At 35.9% G+C, this 13,666-nt stretch overlaps 1 protein-coding gene and 1 long non-coding RNA gene across 5 annotated transcripts in view; one reads left to right on the forward strand and one right to left on the reverse strand.

Moving 5' to 3' along the window:
• The window catches only part of ZRANB3 (zinc finger RANBP2-type containing 3), a 300,848-nt gene that overhangs the window by 209,326 nt on the left and 77,856 nt on the right, over nucleotides 1-13,666 (reverse strand). The gene's annotated exons all lie outside the window — the stretch shown is intronic.
• LOC144291762 (uncharacterized) overlaps nucleotides 1-13,666 on the forward strand; it is a 48,837-nt gene that overhangs the window by 27,218 nt on the left and 7,953 nt on the right. The window lies entirely within an intron of this gene.

The raw sequence follows: 13,666 nt of genomic DNA on the forward strand, positions 1-13,666 counted from the left end.
AATTCAATAATACATTAAAGGAATATGCATCACAATCAAGTGGTATATATTCAGAGGTGCAGAACAGTTCAATACCCATAAATCAACCAACAAGATAAACCATATTAATAAAATAAAGCTGAAAATCATATGATCATCTCATGCAGATGGAGAAAAAGCATTTAACAAAATTCAACACTGAGTCATGGTAGAAACTCAAAAAAATGGGTATAGTGGAACATACTACAACATAAAGGCCATATATGACAGGCCCACAGCAAACATACTCTGGTGAAAAGCTGAAAGCTTTTTTTCTAAGATTAGGAAGGAAACAAAAATGCCCACTCTTGACACGTTCGTTCAATATATAAATGAATAAATGAATGAATGAATGAATAAATAAATAAAGTAAGTAAGTAAGTAAAAAGCTTTTCCTCTAAGATTGAGAATACAAGATGTTGATTCTCACCACTTTTATGCAACAGAATACTGGAAGTCCTAGACAAAGAAATCACAGAAGAAAAGGAAATAAAAGACATCCAAACTGATAAAAAAAAAAAAAAGTAAAATTGTCATTCTTTGCAGGTGACATGATACCACATATAAGAAACCCTAAATATCCACCAAAAATCTATAGAATTGATAAATAAATTCAGTAAAGTTCCAGGATACAAAATTAATATATAGAAATATGTTGCATTTCTGTATACTGATAACAAACTAGCAGAAAGAAGTTAAAACAATCCAAATTACAATTGTACAAAAAAAAAAAAAAAACAAAAAAAAAAACACCTAAAAATGAATTTAACCATGAAGGTGAAAGACTTATATTCTGAATATTGTACAACACTGATAAAAGAAATTGAAGGTAACATATAAATGAAAATGGACACCATGCCTATGGATTAGAAGAATTAATATTGTTAAAATGTCCATACTACCCAAGCAATCTATAGACTTAATGCAATCTCTATCAAAATACCAACACCATTTTTCACAGAACTACAACAAATAATCCTAACATTTGTATGGACCCACAGAAGACCCCAAATGGCCAAAGCACTCTTGAGAAAGAACAAAGCTAGAGGTATCACAATTCCTGATTTCAAACCATACTACAAAGTTCTAATAATCAAAACAGTATGGTAGTGGCACAAAAACAGAAACATAGATCAATGCAACATACTGGGGAGTCCAGAAACAAACTCAAACTTATTCGGTCAATTAATGGACAACAGGAGAGTCAATATACAATGAGAGGAGTGGGCGGTGCCTAGGTGGCTTAGTTGGTTAAGCTTCTGACTCTTGATTTCAGCTTGGGTCATGATCTTAGGTTCGTGAGACTGAGCCCCAGGTTGGCTCCATGCTCAGTGGGAACCTGCTTCTCTCCCTCTGTCCCTCCCCTAGCTCACACACGTGTTCAGTATCTCTCTCTAAAAAACCCAATTAATCTTTAAAAAAACCATAGGTGGGAGTGCTTGGGTGGTTCAGTTGGTTAAGCATCTGCCTTAGGCTCAGGTCATAGTCCCGGAGTCCTGGGATCAGCCCCACACTGGGCTCTCTGCTCAGCGAGGAGTCTGTTTCTCCTTCTCCCTCTGCAGTTCCTCCTGCTTGTGTTCTCGTTCATGCTCTCTCATCTACTCTCTCTCAAATAAATAAATAAAATCTTTAAAAAAATGGGGACAAAGAAAGACTAATCAATAAATGATATTGGGAAAAGTGGAGAGCTGTACTTAAAAAAAAATTAAAATTGGGTCACTTCCTTAAACTAAAACTGGATTTAAAACCTAAATGTAAGACCTGAAACCATAAAACTCTCAAAAGAAAATATAGGCAGTAAAATCTTAGGAGTTTTAGCAGTATTTTTTTGGATCTGCATCCTCAGGTAAGGGCAAAAAAAGGCAAAAATGAACAAGTGGGACTACTTAAAACTAAAACTTCTGCACAACAAAGGAAATCAACAAAATGAAAACCTACAGAATGGGAGAAAATGTTTGCAAATCATATGATACAAAGTTTCATGAAAATTTTACTTATGTATTTATTTAGAGAGAGCACAGAAGCAAGGGGAGGGGCAGAGGGAGAGAGAGATCTCAAGCAGACTCTGTGCTGAGCATGAAGCCAGGCATGGGGCTCAATACCACAACTCTGAGATTATTATCTAAGCCAAACCAAGAGATAGATAGATACCAAACCAAATGAGCCACCCAGGCACCCCCAATATATTTTAAAAAGCCACATACAGGGGATCCCTGGGTGGCTCAGCGGTTTGGCGCCTGCCTTTGGCCCAGGGCGCAATCCTGGAGTCCCAGGATTGAGTCCCGCGTCGGGCTCCCGGCATGGAGCCTGCTTCTCCTTCTGCCTGTGTCTCTGCCTCTCTCTCTCTCTCTCTCTCTCTCTCTATGTTTATCATGAATAAACTTTAAAAAAATAGAAAATAAAAAAAAATAAAAAGCCACATACAACTCTAACACCAAAAATAAAACAATCCAATTAAGAAGTGGGCATTTTTCCAAATGAACAGATATTTATCCAAAGAAGACCTACAGATGGCTAACAGACATAAAGGTGCCTAGTATCACTCATCATCAGAGAAATAAAAATCAAAACTGAAACAAAATGTCAACTCACATCAGTTGGAATGGGTAGTATCAATAAGACAAGAAATAATAAGCATTGGCAAAGATGTGGAGAAAAGGGAACCCTTGTGCACTGCTGGGAAGTATGTAAATTAGTTCAGCCACTAGGGAAAACTATATGGAGGTTAGTCAAAAAATTAAAAGTAAAAATACCATATGAATCAATAAAGCCACTACAGGGTATTTACTTAAAAAAAACCTCACTAATTTATAAACATACATGTACCCCTATATTTATGACAACATTATGTACCATAGTCAAGATATGGAAGCAATTTAGGTATCCATCAATAGATGAATGTGTATAAAGAAGATGTGGTACAGTGGAATATTATTCAGCCATAAAAAAGAATGAGATTTTGCCATTCAAAACAAAATGGATAGACCTAGAGAATATTATGCTAAATGAAATAACTCAATACATAAGGAATAAAAAGTACAACATAAGGAATATAGTCAATAACATTATAATAAGGTTTTGGAATGACAGATGATAGCCACACCTACCATGGTGAACACAGTGTATAGAACTGATGAATCACTACACTGTAAAACTAAAACTACTGTAACACTGTATGTCAATTATACTTCAAGGAAAAATTTAAAATAAGTAATAAAGATATAAGTATCATTCTATGGTATAATCAGTAAAAAACAAAAAAAGAATGAAATCCTGCCACTTGCAATGGCATGGGTGAACCCAGAAGATACCATGCTAAGTGAAAGAAGTCAAACAGAAGAATACAAACAGCATATAATGTAGAATTTTTTTAAATTTTTATTTATTTATGAGAGACAGCGAGACAGAGAGAGAGAGAGAGAGGCAGAAACATAGGCAGAGGGAGAAGTAGGCTCCATTCAGGGAGCCTGATGTGGGACTCAATCTAGGCACTCTGGGATCACACCTGGAGCCAAAGGCAGATGCTCAACTGCTGAGCCACCCAGGCATCCCTATGTGGAATATTTTTTTAAAAAATGAAACGAAGAAAAAAATAAAACAGAAACCAGAATCATAAAGGGAACAAATTGGAGGTTGCCAAAGGGGTGCAGTTGGGAGAATGTGCAAATTAAGTAAAGGAGATTAAGAGGTACAAACTTGTAGTTATACAAAAAATAAATCATGGAGGGGTAAAGGATAGCATAGGGAATATAGTCAATAATATTGTAATCATTTTGTATGTTGACAGACGGTAACTACATTTAGCATAATGAGTATTTTGTAATGTACATAAACATAGCTTAGTCGGCCTTTGGCTCAGGTCATGATGGAGACTTGGGTTAGCAGGAAGCCTGCTTCTCCCTCTCCCTCTGCCCCCTTCCTGCTCATGCTCTCTCTCTCTTTCTCAAAGAAATAAATAAAATCTTTTTTAAAAAGCGGGGGATAGGGGGTGGTGGAGGCTGGGTGGCTCAGTTGGTTAAGTTTTCTGCCTTTGGCTCAAGTCATGATCCTAGAGCCCAGAGATGGAGCCCTACATTGGGCTCCATGCTCAGTGGGGAACCTGCTTTTCCCTCTCTCTTTGACCCTCCTCCAGCCTGTGCTCTCTCTCTCTCACTGGTTCATTCTGTCTCTCAAATAAATAAATAAAATCTTAAAAAAATATATATGTAATTACTATATTGTATGCCTGAAACTAATATTGCATGACAACTATACTTCAATTAAAAATAATTTTTAATAAAAAGTTTAAAAATTAAAATAAAATTTCAAGTCACAATAAGCAATCAAGATAAAACCTAAACCTATAAACTACAGTAGAAGGAGATTGTATAAGAAAAATTTTCTGAAACTCTTAAGATAGCATGGATCTAAAGTTTGGCAAAGTCTGTAGTTTTAAGAGGTAATGGTACCTGACAAACAGGACTAACAACATTTATGAATTCCAGGTATTTTCATAGGTGGTAAAATTGGGCACTGAGATACAATTTAAACTTTAAATCAACTATTCCTCCATCCCTTCTCCTCTTCCAGGCTTCAGTTAACCCAAAGAGGAACATCTGAAAAGTAGCAAAGTCTTCTTACCTGAAATATTTAAACTAAGAGCTGCGAGGAGCAAATGAAGAAGTTGGGAATGGGGAATTGAAGGGCTATGCCATCAATAAGAAGCCAAGCTCCTGTCTCAGAGGCTAGCAAGAATGTTCTGTGCCATTGTCTCAACGGACGAAGGAAATGTTCTCTGACCCCAAATAGTCATAGTTATTTGGCATTAGGAGTTTGTGTCTCCGGAAAATTAAGGCCAAGCTACATTGAAATGCTTATTTCTCTCCTCTCCAAAGAATAAATATTGGGTAAAACATCAGACTTTGCATATTCTGCAGCTGGAGAGAGCTTATCAAGTGCCAGGTTTGGTGGTCTAACCTGTGTACCATGAGCTGGGACACTAGTGGGTCTAGGTAAACTGAGGGAACTAACAGGGTACTCTATGTGGAAAAGGAGGAATGAAAACTCTGAGGTAGAAGACCTTGACATAAATCAGAGTTTTATGAACAGTTGATCTGAGCTGTAAGGCAAACTGTCTCCCTTTAAATATTCACTTAGCCCTATCTTCTGAGATGTGCCCTGGCACCATTTTTGATAATGCTTTACTATCACCAATCCTATTTTAACATTTTATATCAAGTGTACTTCAGAGACCAAACTATGTATTTGTTCAAAAGGTAAAATATGAATTAGTCCAAGCCTCACTACCCATAAAGAAGCTGAACAATAGACATGTATGCTGCATATGCATTCTTAAAAGCACAGACAGGTCTAGCACCACCTGCCTGACTCAGTGGAGCATGCAACTCTTGATCCTGGGGTGGGAGTTTGAGTGCTACATTGAGTTTAGGAGATTACTTAAAAAAAAAAAAAAAAAAAAAAAAAAAAAAAAACCCTTAAAAGAAAAGCCACACACAAGTCTTTTGTGAAAGAAAAGCTAATTTCATGCTTATTTTCTTAATCATTTAATATTTCATTGCAATTTCCTTGGCAATAGCTCCTAAACTTAAATTTTATGAAAATCTACTGAGAGAAAAGCTATCTATACAGAAGAATGTTCACAGCAGTACTCTTCATATAAACTAAAACGGAAACATAAATGTCTATTAGCAGTACAACGGATAAATAAATTGTGGCATATCCTTAAAACAGAATTCTATAAGGCAATGAGAAGGAACAATTATCTAATACAACAAAATGCATTTCATAAACATAATGTTCAATGAAGGAAGACAAAGACAAATGAGTATATAATACACTATTTCACTTACATAATGTTCAGAAACAAAAATCATTTTGAGGCATCTGGATGTCTCAGTCCATTAAAAAAAAAACATGGAATTACATGGAATTACTATGCCTTGGGCTCAGGTCATGACCGCAGGGTTCTGGGATTGAGCCCCAAATTCAGCTCCCTGCTCAGAGGGGAGTCTGCTCCTCCTTCACCCCTTGCCCCTCCCCCACTTGTGCTCTCTCTTTCTCTCTCAAATAAAATCTTTTTTAAAAAATCAATTCAAAACTTCCTAAAAACTATTTTAGAATTATTTTTAGGGCAGCCCCGGTGGCACAGCGGTTTAGCGCTGCCTACAGCCCAGGGCATGATCCTGGAGACCCTGGATTGTGTCCCACGTCAGGCTCTCTGTATGATGCCTGCTTCTCCCTCTGCCTGTGTCTCTGCCTCTCTCTCTGTCTCTATGAATAAATAAATAAAAATCTTAAAAAAAAAAGAATTATTTTTATTTTTATTTTTTTAAGATTTTATTTACTTATTTGACAGAGAGAGAGAGAACAAGCAAGCAGAGGCAGAAACAGGTTCCCACCAAGCAGGGAGCCTGATGTGGGGCTTGATCCCAGGACTCTGGGATTATGCCCTGAGTTGAAGGCAGATGCTCAAGCAAATGAGCCACCCAAGGATCCCCTAGAATTATTTTTAATTCAAAATTTAATACAAAATCTTAATTTATTGATTTTATCTGAGTCATATAAAGAACATTGTATTATTGTAAAATATAAGGGAGGGATGCCTGGGTTGCTCAGCAGTTGAAAGTCTGTCTTCAGCTCAGGGTTCTGGGATCGGGCCCCACATTGGGCTCCCTGCATGAAGCCTACTTTTCCCTCTGCCTCTGCCTCTCTCTGTGTCTCTCGTGAATAAATAAATAAAATCTTTTTAAAAAATAAAATAAAAGGGAAAAATACTTTTACAATCATTAATTTCTTAATGTAGCTCATGAATATAGTTTTTATTAAAAAAAAAAAACACAGTACAAAGGAGCTTATACGGAAGAGCAATTGTTCCCACATTTATCTGTCTTCACCCCAGTCCTAACTCCACTTGTGAAAGGCAACCTTTATAATTTTAACATGATTATTTTGCAGTTTCATTATTCATCAAATTCAGATATTATTTACTGACTTCTGTGAAACCAGAAAATTAAACTTGGAATCCTTAATTCTAGCCTGACTAGAAAAGTTAGAAGCACTAGGTTCCATTTGACAATTTCAATGAATAACTTTTAAAAAGAGGAGACTGATTATTTTGCAAACTCCTCAGGGGATTCCAGTGCATGGCCAAGGTTATGCAATGCTGAGGCAATTAGAGAAGAAAAAGTCTGGAATATATTTACATTCCTATTAGTATAAAATTTAAAACACAACCAGAATTATTTTGTCCCCCACATTCAAAAAAGTTGAGTTCCTGTCTATGTTGTTTGCTAAGAAAGATAAATGACTTCAATAATCTAAAGAGTATTAATATGTAATCTTGTGTCTAAAACATGTGTGAGAGGAAATTACATTTGTAAAACTGTCTTTTACACAAAATTATATCTATTCTCACTAAAAAATGTAAACTATGTTTGCCATAAGAAGTTGATTTTAACATCCAGATAATTTGTTCATAATAACCTCACTTATCCTAGATCTAATTAACTCAATCTATATATAAAAAAAAAAAAGTACAGATTTTCATAAAATTAGGAACATGACTAAAGGGGCATTTCCTTTTTGAAAGTAAAATAAAATGCCTAATGTATAAACTTTGAAACAAAATGTAGAATCTTGACTGGTCACCATGTCCCACTATAAAAGAAGATGTGGCTTCCCGCTAAGGAAAATTTGGCTCACTTCTAACATCCTTCTACCTCAGCAACTCATTTTTTATCGATGATAACAATTATTAAAATGATTCTACTATTATTCACCTTTGAAACTTTCAAACATATCATTCAGATTATTGTTCTAGTTCATGAATTTAGACCACTGGTTCCCAAATTTGACTATACAGTGGAATCAACTGGAAAATGTAAAACAAAAAACAAGTAAACTGACACCCAGATTCTACCCTCAACGATTTTAATTAAGATGCAGTTTGATGTAGTTAGGGCATCAAGATTTTGAAAGCTCCAAGGTGATTTTAAAATTCAGCAAAGTTTGAGAAGTGCCATACAGAATAAACATTTTAGTAGTAGCAATCATGCCTGTCATTCCCAACTTCTGTCACATCTATGTAAAAAAAAAAAAAAAAAAAAAAAGATATATTTATTGGATTATTTATTTATTGGAGGGAGGGGGTAGGTAAGGGGCAGAGGGAGAGAATCTCAAGCAGAGTCGCTGCTGAGAATGAAGCCTGACCCGGGCCTTGATTCCATGACCCATGAGATCATGACCTGAAGTGAAATCAACAGTCAGATACTTAAACCAACTGAGCTATCCAGGCACCATCCAGACACCCCTATCACATCTACTTCTAAAAAATACTTTTTAGATTGATAAAATTTAGGTTATTTTCTATAACCATAACTGAGGCTTGTATATATTTTAGATATAAAACTAAATTTTTAAAAAATGTATAAACATATCAAACTAATAAATATATATAGAAACTAATAAATATATAAACTAATAAATACATAACATATAAAACTAATTTTTTAAAAAATCAAAAATTAAAATAAATACACATTATACACAACATAAGAGTTTATATGAGTATCATGCAGAACAGAACCAAGAAGTATACTCAGGCTATATTTCCTTCTCTACTATGCTACCTCAAGGTCAAGAGTCTTTTTTTTATACTCCCTTAATTCATCAAAGTCATATTACTTTGAATCGACCTAACATCTAGAAACTAATTTATTTACCTATTTTATAACTCCTAAACTTTGTTCTCTTTACTGATAAGAAAAATGTATATTTAATCACAGTCCCAATATTATCCTATTAACTCTAATTTATCAACTTTTATTCCAATCTTCTTGGATACAACAATGGTATCATTGTTTCTATTGCCTGCTTCATCTGGAGTTTGTACGCATTGGACTTTTGGATAAGTTTTGCTAGTTGTTGTATCCTCTTCTTGGTTTCTGTGCTTGTTTTAACAAACAAAATCCTCAACTATCTGATGGATAAATGTCGTTTATCTCTTCCTTTATCTTCATATTTTCATGTGTGAAAATGAATTTACTTTGACCTCACATTTTTGACAGTTTACATAGGTATAGAATTCTAAATTAAAAAAAAAAAGAATTCTAAATTAAAATTCATTTTCTCTCAAACCTTTGATGAAACTGTCCCACTGTCTTGTAGTATCCATCTTCTACTGCCTTATAGCATCCATCTTTCCTAATTTGTAGACTTGTTTCTTTTCTCCAGGAGCTGTTTGGCACTTACTTTCTTTATAAACTTGGTATTTTGAAATTTCACAAGAATGTGTTTCTTTCATTTCACTTGGTACTTAGGGAGACTACTTAATCTGAAAATTGATGCTTTTTCTCATCTTTCACTATAAACATTTATTGCAAACATAAGTGCCAGTCACTGTTCTAGGTGTTAGGGTAGTAGTATATAACAAAAAGAACAAAAATTCTCTCTCATGGGGTTAAAATATTAGTGAAGGAAACAAAGTTAAACAAATGTACATGAGAAGTTGGTAAATGCTATGCTTAAAAAAATAATGCAGGAAAATGGAATTGAAATATTTGGGAAGACACAGAAATTTGGATGTGGTGGCCAAGGAATGTCTTACACCAAAAGTGAATTCTGGATAAAGATCTGAAGCAAGTAAGGAAGTCAAAGCATGAGGATAAATGTAGCTGGGGCCTTCCAGAGGCATTCCAGGCAAGGGGAATAAGTGAAAGGTTCTGAAACAGATACATGTCTAGAGTTCTAGAGGAGAAAACGGAGTTGAGTGAGGAAAAGTAGGAAGTTATGAAGTAAGGAAAGTAATGGGGACAAGATTCTCTAGGATTTGGTGAGTCTTGTAAGGACTTTGACTTTTACTCAGCATGCAGTGAGAAACCATCCACTGGGAGAATCTGAGCACAGGAATAACAAGATCCCACCAATGGTAAACAAGATCATCCTGACTGCTTTACTGAGAACACACTGAAGGAGAAAAGTACAGTAAGAATAAAACAGTTGGAAGCCCATTAATCTCAGGTAGAGAAGATAGTGACTTAAAGGTGGTGGTAATAGTAAGGATACTGAAAAGAGGACAGAATTACATGTGTACTTAAAAGGTGAAATTGACAGGATATTCTGATGTGATGGACTTATGGTTATGAAAAAAAAAAAAGAGTCAAGAACCAATCAAAAGTTCTTGGGCTAAAAAAGTAGAAGAATGAAGACATCAATAACTGAGATGAAGTAGGCTGAGAAAGAATCCATTTTCTGACAGCACATATCAGGAATTTGGTTTTAGCCTTATTAAATCTGATATCTATCAAACATGTAAGTAGAGTCAAATAGGCAGATGCAAAGATCTGGAGAGTAGAGTAAAAATCCAGTCTACATTTGCAAAACTGGGATGCATCAGCGTACATATAATATTTTAAATGTTGAGACTTGATGAAATCTTCTTGGGAAGACATAAAAGTTAAAGAGACAAGCCAAGGACTATGCTCTAGGACCTTCTAGCATTTATAAGAAAGGAACCATGAATAAAACCTACAGAAAACACCAAGAACTGACATCCAGTAATAAATGGTAGGATGGAGAGAGCTCAGGGATTTCTCATCTTTCACTACAGAAAAAAATCAATTTTTAAACCATACAGAATTGTAAAAACAACCATTTTAGGGCATTTGATTGAGGCAGAAGACAAACAGCATTTATTTTTAAAGTCATATTAAAGCTTCAGGAGAAATTCGTGGACTTTTGCCAGTGGGCTGCTCTCATCTACACCACCTGCCACTCCTTCAGTTCACCTGACAAAAACCATAGTATGTTTTTAATTTTTTAATGTGGTAAAATACAGGTAACATAAAATTTATAACTGTAAATGTACCACTTTAAGTTTATAGCTCAGTAGGGTGGGTATTTTCTTACTGTAGTGCAACCAACCTCTAGAACTCTTCATCCCGCAAAACTGAAACTTTAGACCCATTAAACAGAAATTCTCCATTACCCTTTCCTCTAATAGCCCCTGGCAACCATCATTTTGTTTTGTGTTGCTATGAATCTGACTACTCTAAGAATAGTAGTTTTACCATCATAGAGCGGGCCCTGAAAGCCAGCAGCATTGCAGCCATGGGACTAGACTCAATTAGATGCGGAAGACAAAAAAATTAGGGCTTTCCCTCTAAAAGTAACGGTCTTACATAAATTTTAAAGTGTGAAGAGTAATAGAGGGAAATATAACATACCAGGATAATAGTTTAAAAGTTATCATTGGGTAAGAAATATACTGGAATTAACATTAGATGTCAACCTTGGTAATACTTATGTAAGAACATGTTGGTATTCTGCCATAAAAGTGTATTAATCCAGCAATAAAAAATTTAAGTTAAAAAATGGTAGGCTTAGATAAAAATGAACAGAAAAAATCTCTAGCCCTACTCATCCAAAATTGTGGTCCCAAGATGAAAAAAGCAGTGGAAAGATCAGAAATAATGCGGAATCCTAAAAACGAGACAGTCATTAAAGGGCTGAGATAAGTTCTCCAGATACTCTCTTCTGACTGGGAAACTAAAGACATGCACAGAAGAGACTTGAAAGAGCCCACTGAGAAGTGAAAACTAAGGAAATCTTGAGAAATTACTATAATTTTGAATGAGTACCTCAGGCCACGTACAAACAGGTAGAAGGTAAAAGCCTTAAGGGATCAAGGTGTTTAAGCAAAATATCTACCCTAATCACAAGCTGACAATACTACACAAAAGACAATACCTAGTAAGCAAGACAAAAAAAAAAAAAGAATATAAAAACCAAGCAGAGACATTAACAGCAGCTCACTATGGGAAGCAAAGAATATAAAACAAAATCCAGATCTGTTATAATATATTGCCTAAAATGTACAGTTTTCAACCAGAAATTACTAGACATACAAATAAATAGGAAGAAAAAAAAAAAACGTTCATAAAATATGAGTGAGCCTGGATGCCAAATCTGGCAGACTAAGAAGCTGATGTAGCTGGAATAAATATGTTCAAAGAACTGGAGGAAAATATGAGTATTATTCAATTAGGAAATATTCAAAAAAATATAGAAATGTACACAATAGTGAAATTAAAGTTCTAGAGCTGAAAAGTACCATAACTAAAGTAAAAAAAAAAAAAAATCCTTGAGGAGGTTGTGGTAGGCATAATTCTAAGATGGTCCCACAAGAATTACTCCCTCTCATGTATACACCCTCCACAAACACAGAGGAGTAAACAAGGGGTTCATAAATAATAGTACTAGAAAGGAATTAATGGCAATAATCACAAAAGATGGAGCTTGTACTTCAAAAAAGGACTAATGATTTATAGATATCAACTGAAAACTAGAATGCTAACCTGCTGGCCACAAGTACTGTATATAGGGACAAAAAAGCTCCAGTTGGAGAAGATGGTGGCAGAATAGGAGGACCCTAGGCTCACCTAATCCCACAAATACAAATAGATAACTATCAGATCATCCTTAATACCACAGAAATCAATCTGAACATTTGAGGAACAAACTCTACAACTAAAGGTAGAGAAGAGGTCACACTGAAAAAGGTACAAAGTGTGGAGATGTAGTTTGAGAGAGAAACAAATCATGATTACTAAGATAGTGAGAGAGTCATGGTCACAGAGAGGGGTGAAAGACATACTAGCATACAGGGAAGCACAGAGGGAATATGAATCCCCATAGCAATTCATTTGGAAAGCAAGAAAGGCAACCAGTGCTTAAGGCATGGAGTTTTAAAAGTCAGTGAGCTTGGCTCAGATAAAGCCTGAAAAGGCAACAAGACTACTCTTGAAGAGAAGGCAGGGCAAACAGTCTGTAGACATACAATGTAGAAACAGCAATCTGAAGAGCACCTGGGGCACACAGTAGGGAGGTTATTTCCTCATCTCAGAGTGTGCCCCAGAGAAGCAGCATTCACAAAGAGACCCCTCTAGCAATAAAGGTCCTGACAGGTACCATCTCCCTCCCCCAACCCTCAATATAAGCACAATCTTTCACCTGCAGGAGCCAGTGAAATGCCTACATTCACTACCTAATATGCTTATGCTAAGCCTACCATCCTCCCAAGGCAGTGGAAATGCCCTTACCAGTCATGCTTGCTTCAGTCACAGAGTGGCAAGCTCTCCCACAGACCAGCCCAAAACCCTGCCAACACTGCATCTTACTTCCCAGAAGTTTTGCAGGACCTCAGTTCTTGTGGCAGTGGTGACAGGTCTCATTTCACAAGCAGACCAGAGCACATCTAGTTAAAACTCAGAATATTCAGGCTAGGGACCAAACACTGCTGACAACAGGCAAAGAGAACATCTGTAGATGACTGGCCTGAGGGATAAAGCAGCCAGGACACAACAGCAGAGCGTAAGGAGCACACATTGGAGACAGTCCCAGAAGCATCAGGCCTTGCAGATCCAGAAATGCTATACTGCAGGACACTATAGGACCTCTTATTCATAAGGTCATTACCCTCAAGAACAGAAGTAGCTCACTCTGCTAACCCACAGAAGCAAGCAAAGAGACAGATAAAATGACAAACAGACAGAGGAAATTGTCTGAAATGAAAGAATAGGACATGGCCACAGCCAGAGATTTAAGTGAGACAAATACAAGAAATATGCCTAATAGAGAATTTAAAGTGATG

This window comes from Canis aureus, chromosome 20, assembly GCF_053574225.1.
Source record: "Canis aureus isolate CA01 chromosome 20, VMU_Caureus_v.1.0, whole genome shotgun sequence".
Lineage (NCBI taxonomy): Eukaryota > Metazoa > Chordata > Mammalia > Carnivora > Canidae > Canis > Canis aureus.